Source organism: Atractosteus spatula, chromosome 2, assembly GCF_055471065.1.
Source record: "Atractosteus spatula isolate fAtrSpa1 chromosome 2, fAtrSpa1.hap1, whole genome shotgun sequence".
Classification (NCBI taxonomy): domain Eukaryota; kingdom Metazoa; phylum Chordata; class Actinopteri; order Semionotiformes; family Lepisosteidae; genus Atractosteus; species Atractosteus spatula.
In genome coordinates, this window is record NC_142707.1 from 5,438,789 (window position 1) to 5,450,874 (window position 12,086).

Genomic DNA, 12,086 nt, shown 5'->3' on the forward strand with positions numbered 1-12,086 from the left:
CAGCTCCTCCCTCCCCGCTCGATCTACATCCGTAAGCAGAGAAGAAAGATTTGTGAACACCAGCACAAGCGATGAGGCTGACAGGTCCGTACAGAAGCACTCGCTGGCACTCAGGCACGCTTACAGCCCGGGGCATACAGTGAAGTTCAAAGCCATGAATGAGTCCTTCCTGCGTCAGCAAGTGGGAGCAATGGACAGGAATTTTGTCACGCGCACTGTTTGTTTAACTTTGTGAAGGTGCAAGCACCCTATCTATTAACACCTTAACTCTTTCGTTCCAAAAACCTGCATATTTTTTAGTATAGTGGAAGTGCTGACATATACAGTATTTCAGGTTGTCGGGTTCTCCTGATGGGAGATCAAGATGGCGGGCTTTATGGAGAAACCTTCCAAAGCCTGAGCCACAGATCACTTTATTGGCCATATACAATTTCTTGTATTAGGAATTTGTCTTTTCACAGACCCCAACTTGCTCTCCATGAGACACACAGACAGGGAGAGAAGCTTGGGGTCAGAGCACAGGGCCAGCTATTTATATGGCACCCCTGGAGCAGTTGGGGTTAAGGGCCTTGCTCAGGGGCTCAACGGAGTAGGATTCCTGAATATGAACCGGCAACCTTCCAGCCACAGATCCTTAGCCACAGAGCCACGCACCACCCATCACGTCATAGGCATGTAATGACAGCATAAGGAAACATCTACTGCTATAATAAAAGGACAATACTGCATGTACTGTGCAATGCTGTACTCTCTGCCATTTTTTCAGTGTGCTAGGAACCTAGTGCACAAAGTTTTGAAATCAGGTCCTTAGCCTCACAAATGAGCATCATCAGCAGCAGCAGCATCATACAAGGGCCAGACCAAGGTCTACATGGCCAGTGTTGGGGATTTCCTCCTACTGTGTCACCAGTGGCATCACATTCTACACACTCTTTCTCCCTGCTTGCAGGGAGAATGCGAAGTGGGGGCAGTTAAACAGCAGCAACCTACAGTACTGGTAGGTTAAATGAAAAAACAAAAACTTGGTAAGTGTGTGCCTTACAATGGACTGGTGTCCCATGCAGGGTGTATCCTGCCTTGTGCCCATTACTTGCCTGGATAGGCTCCAGCTCCTCCATGACCCCGTATTGGAAAATGAATGGATGGATTCACTAGTCTGCTTTCCTAGCATATTTACCCAGTGTCTTTTGAGTGTGTAAACTGAAATAATATCACTTATTGGATTGAATGGACTGAACATCATGGACTGAATAAAATGCACTACAACAATGACCTAAAAGGAGACAAGAGAAACCAGTCTTTTTATATACAGTACAGACACAATAGATAACGTATGCTATTGATGTCTCCAAAAGTTCGTCTTTGCTATTGCCAGTGTCTGCACAGGCTCCACTCTCTTAGCTGTGATAGCAGCAGAGCAGAACCACAGGGAAATGACAGCTCTTGCGATTGTCCTGTGTTGAGCTGAGAGGTAGAGTATTTGCACACTGTGAGGAATTCAAGGCTGTGGCTGAGGGCTGTGTTTTAAGAATAAATGAGCTGTGTTGAAAAGGTTCGAAACAGAAAGGTTAACTGGCTCTGCGTGGAATGCATGTGTGCTGTGTACATGTAAGTTATTCTGAGGCTGCAGAGGCAAAGGTTTTTAACCGAAACCAGTCGTGCAGGAAATGAAGTGTCACATGTCTTTTTTTTCCAGAGGGTACTGCTTGTTATAGTACATGAATGTAAAAGAGATATTTCAAATGTGGATTTGGACAGATAGTTTAGAAAAAGGTACAATCTGTTTCAAAGCAGTTGTTCCTTTCAATTTTGGATAATGTGGTATCAGAATTTGCTTGTGGTTGAATGTTCAGAAATTATGGTACTTAATGCCAGAGTTACAACTATAAGATCCTTAAATATACAGTACTGCAACTTGCAAGTGCACTGCGTGGAGTTATAAAAAATGAGTAAAATATTTAAAAAGAAATCAATCAGGTAAAATAGATATACTGTCAGCAGATGAGTAGTGATTAGGACTCCAGACTGCAGAGTCATGGCCCCCAAATTTTGGGTGGTTCCAAATACTGCTGTGGTTTTAATAAGGTGCCTCTTTCAGATTTCTAATCCATTGAACGCCGTGTTGTATAAGTAGGTCTGCATGCCAACGTTTTAAATTAGACTTTTCTCAACGAACTTGGTAATATAAAGGAAAAGGTAAGTATGACATATTTATTCCTAACAATTCCAAGGTATCACTTTTTTGACAAAAGTCCTCAGTTGTTGCTACGCTGACTAAATTACGATTTTAATTTTTGTCATGAATACTGCAGGGACACTCAAATTTAACAGAAATTGCTTGATATAATAAAATACATGCGCTGTCACCACCTTATGTGTAACCAACATGAGGTATGTGAAAGTTTATCATTATAAAAAAATTCTCCGGCACAGATAACAAATTTTGGTCCGATTGAAGCTGGGCAGAACTACTGTATTTGCGAACCATTTCGAGTTGTCTCACCTCGTTATGTGCAATGCAATCCAGTAGGTGGCAGCACAATCCAATTACCGCCTGTCCTTTCTACGAATGAGCCAGTCTTTTGTGCTTTGACTTGATTTTTTTATAGACTCACGTAAATCCCCTCTACAACCATCTTTACATTATAAAGCCGTATTAAGGACTCGACAGTAAATTGAATGATATTTAAACCTGTACATGTCAACACGAGAGTGCTGTATGAAGTCTTGCTGGCAAGACACCATTAACCTTCCCTGATCTTGATGCTACTTATTAAGATTCTTTTTCTATTTTAAGATATTTAAGGAAATCGCTGTTGGTGACTACGCTGGTCTTATGACTCTTTGTAATGATACGCTACCGTAAGAGTGTCAAGGTTTTCAACACCTTTCACATTGTTGTGTAAACAATGAACATAATATTTAGTTAGAACTATTCTTGCAAAGGCAAACATTTTGTTCTTTTTTGTCCTTTACCGGTAACTCCGTTTTGGCCTTACAGATAGATATGTTATCTTAAACCAGTTGTGACTTTTAGCACCTGATCTCTCTGGGGGAAATACATCCCTGAATTGTGTAACGTCTTCTTCCAATTCCAGGTTGCGGAGGAGCGGGATTATCCTGGCAAGCAACGGGCACGAGGCAGGGTACACCCTGGATGGGACGCCAGTCCATTATGGGACAGACACACATTCACACCAGGTCCCGTGCTCCCAGAAGCTTAATTAACCTACCAGCGTGTCTTTGGACTGTGGGAGGAAAGTGGAGCACCTGGAGGAAGTCAACATGAAGACGACGAGAAGACACGAACCAGGTTGCAGGCATTCTTTTAGATGGTCAAAACAATCCTTAAATCAAGTCTCTTGTTCTTTTTATACGGATAATTATTCATTTGTGCCTCGGCACTAAGGAGCTCATACTATTCAGAATACAGCATTGTGTGCTACACAGTATGTTTTAGCAAGGGGTGTGTTTTCTTTGGCTCTCAGTTGCCTTGCAACCAGCATAGTGCTTTTAGCTCCTAGTTTTAACCCTGGGAAAAGCGGAGAGAATCCTTTGTAGATTAAATGGGAACATATGCAAAACTGCAAATCTTACAGAATTCCTGTTTTTCCATCTAGCATGCTTCAGGCAGGTGGCGGCTTTCTTTTTTGCTGACCTAATATACAAAGTAGACGAAGAGATATGAAAAATAAGAGCAGTGGCAGACAACAATGATCAGGAATTAGGAACCTATTAGGAAATCAATGACATGCCATGGCACGTATAATTACAGTTATATCCCAGCCTGCATCGTGCCAGCCCTGTGCTAAATCCTATATAAACCAGATGTTTTTAATTCGGAAGGAGATTGCTACAGTATATTGCATAATAGAGGCCAGACAGGAACCCAGTAAACACTACAGTAACGAGGCAAATATTTTCACAATGAGCTGAGTGGTGGAAGAGGTAATAAAAAAGGGTCTGACCTTGGATTGTTTATTATGCAGCAGAGCAGTTAAATGTTTATCTTGGAAGCCAGCGTCGGTTGCAGTGACAGAAAACATAGAAGACTAGGAGTTCAGAATAAAGACTGAAGAGAAATATCACAGACCCAGTTCTGTAAGTAACCCTACTTCTCCAAATGTGCTGCGTTTTGATGATAGATCTGCTCTGGGAGAATTTGGGCCAGTTTAGAAGACGTCCGCCTGTGCTGACACAATAAATTACTGGTAATTATGGAAACCGCTGCCAATTACTGTGAGGCGAATGACAGAGTACTGTTTAGCACCTGATCGCTGGGCATTGTGATTTGCATTGCCAGAGCTGATCCAAGAACTCTTTGGAAGATATTGCATTTCTGACAATAGAAAGTCGACCTAAGCCTTACCTGGGAAAAGTCCAAATAATTGCTAAGGTCTGAATGTAAGGGCTTTTGCTTATACGCAAAAATACTGCAAAAACTCCCAAATAAAAGCAGGACAAGATGTTTTGTAGTTCAAGTAGGTAGCTGTGTCAGCATGCATAGGCTGCAAAGGAACAAGTTAAAGGTTTATTCCATGCTGAAAAGAGAAGAAGGGAAGCACAACGTTTCGGTTGTGGAGCCTTCTTCGGGTGTTTTGTGATCACTTAAGACTGACCTTCCTGACTTTTTGTGAAGAAGGATGTACTGTACAGGCTTAAAAGACTGCAGATCCATGTACAGTATGCTTAAGACATCCTAAAGAAGTAGTGTAAGAGCAGAATTTAAAGAAGAGGCAGAATAATGCTCTGTGCAGCATATAATATGTACTGTATAGAAATGGAAATAACTGCAGTCATTTAAAAGATAGTGTTAAAAGAGCTTTGAATAAAAGTTAAATAATTTGGTAAATGACTGAATCTTAAAAAAGCTTGCTTATTTAATCTGATTAAATCCTTTGAGGATATATTAAAATACTTTTGCTCTGCAAAATATGAGAAGGTAGATTGCTCCATTGGAATTCTGTGCATTTTAGTATTTGCTGCAGTGAGAACCAATTAAGATTAGCCAACAGATACAGTCTGTTTCAGCTCAACCTTCCTCTTTCTAATGGGGTTCATGTTAGCGATCTGATATACCTGTAGGTATTTTCTTTGAAAAGTGATTAACCTGTCATTTCTGGTATTCATGGGAATAACCCAGTACTCTGTAATAATGATTGTTTTAATAAAGTTGTTATTCATTAACTGCCCTATAATTCACTTGCATGGGACCAAGAGCAATACAGAGCTGTGAATTCCACATAATGTAAAAGTACATAATCATGAATGCTCTCTAGCATTTTCTGAAAGAAAAATAAACAAATGAATAGTCCCTATTTTAGTAGTCTTAGATGTGTTTACCCTGTTGATCCACACTGTCCAATATATACTGTAGATAACATATAAAGCAAGACAAGGTCATCAGTCCTTAAGACATGCAATCTTCTGACCTTAACCCAGTTTGGAGCACTTATCCTAATGTCTTTCACTTCCTAGGTGGGTCATGGACAATTGGCCGATTAGGCAAGGTTGTGGAAAGAACCGAACTTGCACTGACCCTCAGACACTCAGAATCACCCAGCTGGTCTGACATAGGCTCTAAGAAAGACAGCGTTCTGATGGATGACGTTAAGTAGACTTCAGGGTCGCTTTGCTTTTACATGCCTTGTGCCATCCCCAGCTTTTGTTGCGGGATCATTAATAGTAATCCCACAGGAAAAACATCCCTGCCTCTCTTCCCTCTGCCCCTGAGCTGTTCATCCACGTGACATCTGACTCACTCACTCTCTGCCCCCTCCTGCCACTCCTTCCTCTGTAGCTGGATAAGAGAAGCATTTACTATCTCCCCTGGCTCTCCCAGTGTGGTCTTACTGGCTGGCTGTGGAAAGACTGAGCTCTGTCAGGAAATAAGCTTGTCCACCTGGCATGTGTGTGGTGGCTGGGGGATGGATTGCCCTCAATTTGTGGGGACATTTTTCTCAAATGTAATCCCTAAAGACAAAAACTGCTGAAAAACAGATAATGAAGTGAAATTCCTACATTGGAAATGACCTTTCTTATTAACTAAATGGCATCTGTATTGCATCTTTAAGTGCTAAAAATAGTTTTAGGTTTTAGACACGTGTCACTTCATACAAGAGAAACTTGCTAAAAACCTTTAGCTGGTTAGATTTCATGGTCTCTCCATGACGACAATGATTTGAGTGTGGTTAATGGGACTGGGAATAAAGCCATATGTATATTCTGTATTTTAGTGTCTGTGTGGTTGAAAATCTTTTTACCATGTTAAATAGGCAACATGTCTCACTCTGCAATTGTTTTCATACCTTGTGCTGCTTATATGCCTTTTTGGTGTCTGTCTGCTGCGCAGTGCTTTCAGAGCTTCGCCATAGAGGCAGAGAAGAAAACCCTCTTTCCTGTATATTAAATGTCAGGCACTGTTTTATACATCAGAGCTCAGAGTTAAATGATTTATTTTATCCATATTAAATAGGCCTTTCTCAAGTGGCAGGCTCTCAACTTCTAGTATTAATCATAGGTCCGTTTGTGCTGTCAGACTTCTTTTCTGCTCTGGCAGTGATTAGCAGGCAGTTCAGGCCAGACCTCAGTGAAACTGGTGCCTGAGAGCCATACTGATACTGCTTTCTTTTTCACAAATACCTCAGAACTGAGCTCCAGAACACTGGGAAAGTTAACAAGTGTCAAGACGACCTAAAAGCAAATGATTACAAAATGAGGGGATTGTTCCAGAAGAAAATGAGTTCTGCGAGATGTAGTAAATGTGTACAGCACAGTATGTATTTGAATCCTTCAAGTACATTTAGTCCACTGGTACTCTCATGTACCAGTAGAGGGTGTTAAAGGCTTTGAAAGTGGTTTTAAATCTTAGTTGACTTTCCCCCATTTTTTTGTTTTGTTTGTGTTAGCCATCTGTTTTGTTTTATTTTTAATATTTTTGAAGTTGAGCAATTTCTGAATCTGTACATATCCAAGAAAACTTGCTTATTAGTGTTTTTAGAAATGAGATATTTTGCTTCACAAAAGCCAATAACCTTTAACTCAGCAGTTATAAGTATGTGGGGAAATCCAGCGTTTTAGCTCAAGAAATGTGTGCCGTTCCTGGTGCTTTTATCACAACCGACGCCTTGAGTTGTGTTATTGCTTCTGTACCCATCTGACACTTAGAAATACTGACAGAGCTTCTGTTAGGAGTACATCTTGTAGCAATCTGCTGCCATGTCAAACACCTACTGTACATCACACAGATGTGCAGAGGCTACAATCCTGCAGAATCTTTGGCTACCAGTTAATGAGCACGTGATCAGTACTTAGGAAATGTAATTAGTTGAACCAGTAAATGATTGGATATATGTCCAGCATATAGTCAAGGCTGAAATTAAATATAGAAGTCACTGTAGTTTAGGGTTTATCGCCTCTGTTAAAAGTAGAAGCTGGTGCAGCATTTCCATCTTGTTTTAGACTTGATGCCACAGCTGTTTTCATATGGCTGTTTAGTATGGCTTAGCTAATACATAGTAATGGCAACATTGTCCTACAGTGGACTGTCAGCCCAGTTGGAATTAACCCGAACAATAATTGCTAACCCAGCCCCTTTGTGCTGCCTGAGTTCTCTGTCTTTTCCTCTAATCTTGTGTTTTTAGTTCTCTTTTTTGTGACTCACTAGGTTAAATACCATAATCCTATTCATTTCTAACACCTAGCTAGCAATTATAGAAAATGTTGTAGGCTGCTCTGCCCCAAAGAAAGCATACATCTGTCATAATTATTTCAAGGTACCAACCCGATATGACTTTAGTGCTTACAGAAACAGAGTATGGGAGACTCTCACTATTTTAAAGAGGTATCCAAATACTCCACCCATTTTTAAATGACCATTACACATCACTAAATACAAGATAAACTGGCTAAAAGCTTTAAGTCGTTGGATTCCCTGTATATAATTCCTTCATTTTTTATTTTTGCATTTTGAGTCCAAATTAATGATTCTAAAAAACAATTTCATCTTACTTAATTTCCTTACTGGAGAATATATTCTATACATTTACAGTCTAATATGAAACACACTAGATTCATATAACAGCAGTGTAATATTCTCTGATAAATGCAAATCACAAATCAAAAACTCTTCCAAGTTTGTAGGGGAAAGGACTTTGATTCAGAATGAAATTGCTCTTTTCACCTGTGAGAAGTGGATCCTAGTGTTTAAAGAAAGGATTATGAGCAAGTCCCTTTACAAAAGTATTAGCCTCCACTCCCAGGCCACTACTGAAGTCAATGGCTAACCTATTTTGGCTTTGTGTTGGATATTACTGGCTGGTGGTGATGATATAAGATGGCTTACAAGTTTAGTGTATTTTTGTGGCACAAACAATTTTGTTTACACCTATTCACCATTTGCCAGTGTTGATGATGCATTGTCGGTATTAACATTTCAAATCTGGAGCTAGATTTTATCAGCACAACAGTGTGTACAGTATGTGTGACAGATACAGCTGTGCTCTGCCCCTGCTAGGATTTGATCCCAGTCCAGTACAGGCTCAGATCGGATAGAGCCTCACTCACAGACAGTGGAGAACTCCGCTGCACTAAAAGAGCAGGTCTTCTGCTGTGGGAGCATTCAGCTCTGTCTAGGTTTCAAAGTGGTGGAGTTGCTCAACAACGTGCTCATTGCAACTCAAAGTATGTACTGTACATCACATCAATATTTACCACCTGGTACACACTAAGTAATTTAAACATTTGACTGAAATCTGGTTTCCAGCAGCACGGAAATGAGTTAAATGTACAAGTGTCAGCAGAGAGATTTATCAAATACTGTATCGAAGTTACAGACCATGCCTTTTTGGGAACACCAATTCACATATTTTTTGCTGAAATGCTGTCTGCAAACAGACTAGTTGGTTGTTCTGAAGATGATATGTTAGAGGACACAGAGGTTGTGCTATTTTCTGATTATAAACAGAGCCCTCAGTGGCAATACAGAATTGTCAGTAGACTACCAGGATACAATGAGAGAAGAGTCAGCCAGCCTGCAGGAGGCTCATCAAGAGTAGACCAACTCATTGTCTCTTTTCAGCCTAAATTTATAAGAGCGGTCCATCCACTGTAGGGTTTATATTTAGGACTTCATATTTATTCACCTTATAGTTTCTTGTTGTCTACCCAAAAGAGGTCAGAAATAATAGCATCATTGTCTAGGATTTTGCAATATTCTTTTTTTGGTGGAGGAAGTGTCAATCAACTTCATGCCCCACCCCTTGAATGCTGATGTCATTACAAGTTGCACATGATTATCTCCATTAGATTATGTTTTTTTTCTGTCCCCCTCTGCCTGCCTTTATACCTGTCAATGAGCTTGATTGCTTGGTACTTTAATGATTCTGGACCCATGCATTCACTAATTGAAACAGATTATTTTCCTTTCTATGGAGGCTGTAGCCACTGCATTATTTGTTCTGGTATTATTATGATATTCTATCTGGAAACATACACTAAGGACAAAAGTGCAGGGATAACAAAGCATTGAAAAGTTTCCAGTCATGTGATGGAGGCTGATGAGTCTGCTGGACCAATCAACTTGTCTGTCAGTATTCCACTTCATTTTGAAATCACTGTTGTTAAACAGTTTTGATAGGAATAAAAATGAAAAGCTGGCAACACTGGCTCTTGTTAGGGAGCCTGTGTGACCTTCTCACACGTCTTGACAGAACTGAGCAATAGTCATTTCCTACCTCAAGCCGAAATCCGGGTCTCAAAAGAGGAGATCTTCCTGATGCAAAATGTCTTGGATCGGATGTGTATGCGTGTCTCTGTGTTTCCCAGGAGAGCCAGTATGCTTCACACTTGTGGGATGCCAAGGTATTGTACATAGTCATCACCTTCCGTGGAGGAAATATAGATCTGAGAGGGGATAACGTCCCATTCTTAATTGTACTTGAAAAACCTCTTTCCGGAAGACTTCTTCTACTGTCTGCGAAAGCTCTGCAAAAAAAAAACGGATCTCTTTAAAATTATGATCCACCCCCTGCAGACAAAAGAAAACACAAAGGAAATTGCCTGGGAAAGAAGAAACTTTCTGGTCCTGCTTGTCAGTGCAGGCCGTGTGCCAGTATGATTCAGAACTTTGACTATGACCATCCACATAGCGGGGGTTAGCAGGATATTAAGAGCATGGCAACATCAGTCAGTCAGATTCACGTCTCAGTCTTGAATACAGCGTCTGCTTATGTGCTGAGACAGGAAGGACACACATCTGCCTTCAATCTCCTTTCAGTCTCAGTCCATTGAGGTGGACTCTGAATTCTGGATTGTGCACAAAACTAATTTTTATTTTTTATAAAGGGGGAAAAAGTGACTGGGTGCTTTTTCTAACACACACAAAGGGTGGTTCCTCTAGATCCATGTGCCTGCTCGGGAATTTCTATTATTTCCATCTGAGGATGGAAACTATTACACAGCTCACAGGGCTTCACATGAACTGCTGAGTGGGTGGGTCGTGCAGGGCTAGCGCACACACATGCACACACAAACACTGTGACTCACTCCCTGCACTTCAGACTACAGCCAAGCCACTGGCCTGAGACAGCAAGCAGCTGTGCACTGCAGTTATCTCAGTGCTTGAGCAAGATTAAATCCACAAAGAGCGGTAAGTACTGCCGACTTAATACTTTTGGTCTATTCTGTTTTTTTTTCATGATGATTGTGTTTTCTGATTTGACTTTGGTTGTTCTGAAAGGCAAGAAATTAATAGAGGAATTGTAGTTGTTTTAGGTGGCTGTTTTCATTGTAGTGGTTAATAATCAATCAGAGGTAAAACAGTACTGTATGGCTAATTTAATTTATTGTGTTATTCTCTAAATAGTATTTAGAAAGCACATCAGGTAACACATAAAGCACTACAAATCTAATTTGTACAGTATGTCTGTAGAACAGTACTGTGGCTTGCTGGTTAGGGCTCTAGACTTGTGACGGGAAGGCTGTGGGTTCAAATTCCAGGTGAGACAATGTTGTTACACCCTTGAGGAGGCACTTTGCCCTAATTGTTCCAGCCCAATCAGATACAAAATGGACATGGACTTTAACTGGTACATACTGTATATTGATTTTGATAGTAGCTGGCATTAATCTAATGCAACTTTGGAATCCCATTACACAACTGGATATTCAGTTGTGTAATGGGATTCCAAAGTTGCATTAGATTAATGCCAGCTACTATCAAAATCAATATACAGTATGTACTGTATGCACCAGTTAAAGTCCATGTCCATTTTGTATCTGATTGGGCTCTTCTTGAATAGCTAGTGTGCCATCTATTTGGCAGCATCTAGAGTAAGGGGCCAGTCCGAGTCACTCTTTGGACTCAGAGCTGCAATTTTTAATGAGTCTTGCCTAATTGGAATGAACCTCCTAGACTAATGGATCGTTCATATCCATGTGCCCAGTCTTCCGAGAGACACATCTCCTCTGCCTCAGCACTCCTCACGTGTGCCAGAGTCGTGTCACACAAGGGTGACAGCAGGACGACCCAGGGGGAGAGTGTAGAGAATGTTACCTAAAGCTGTACTGCGGGAGGAAGGTGGCTTTGTAGGCACAGTAGTAATAGTGTTTGTGTTTTAGTCCAGGGGATGGGGGTTTCCTCTCATTGACCCCAAGCAGCAGACTCAGGTGTCACTTTGCTCTTACACTGACAGGGGCAGAAAATCCAGTGCTCAATTGAGTTTCAGCTGAGGGAGAGATGGCTCAACTCTGGTGGTAATCATGGACCATAGAATAGGGTACATGACTGGAACAGAGTAGGAAATGTTCATTTGAATCTATAGGTTTTCTGCAATGTTTGATTGGGGCTACAAAATAGTGTGTATATTGTAGCATTATACTGATTGCATGATTAAGGGTGTCTAGCAAATCTGATGCATTGTGGATCATGTGTTGGGCTGGGGTAGTTTTGCAAACAGGTGGGTTGCCTGTTTTTGCGACCATTTGAACTTTTTTTGTGTGTTACAAGAATTAAGAACATGAGAGGAGGCCCATCTAGCATGTTTAGTAGTTAATAGTTCATCCAGCTGTTTCTTGAAAGCAGCTGG

The 12,086-nt window shown here is 40.8% G+C and overlaps 1 protein-coding gene across 3 annotated transcripts in view; it reads left to right on the forward strand.

The window, feature by feature from the left end:
- sorbs3 (sorbin and SH3 domain containing 3) overlaps positions 1 to 12,086 on the forward strand; it is a 61,119-nt gene that overhangs the window by 3,404 nt on the left and 45,629 nt on the right. Inside the window, exons 2-3 of one of the 3 annotated variants that reach the window (XM_088937496.1) lie at positions 4 to 84; positions 3,099 to 4,211. The gene's annotated coding sequence lies outside the window, so the exon portion shown is untranslated. Of the gene's footprint in view, positions 1 to 3; positions 85 to 3,086; positions 4,212 to 10,577; positions 10,649 to 12,086 lie in introns of those variants that run through there. The other 2 variants (XM_088937514.1, XM_088937505.1) reach the window with 2 other exon arrangements.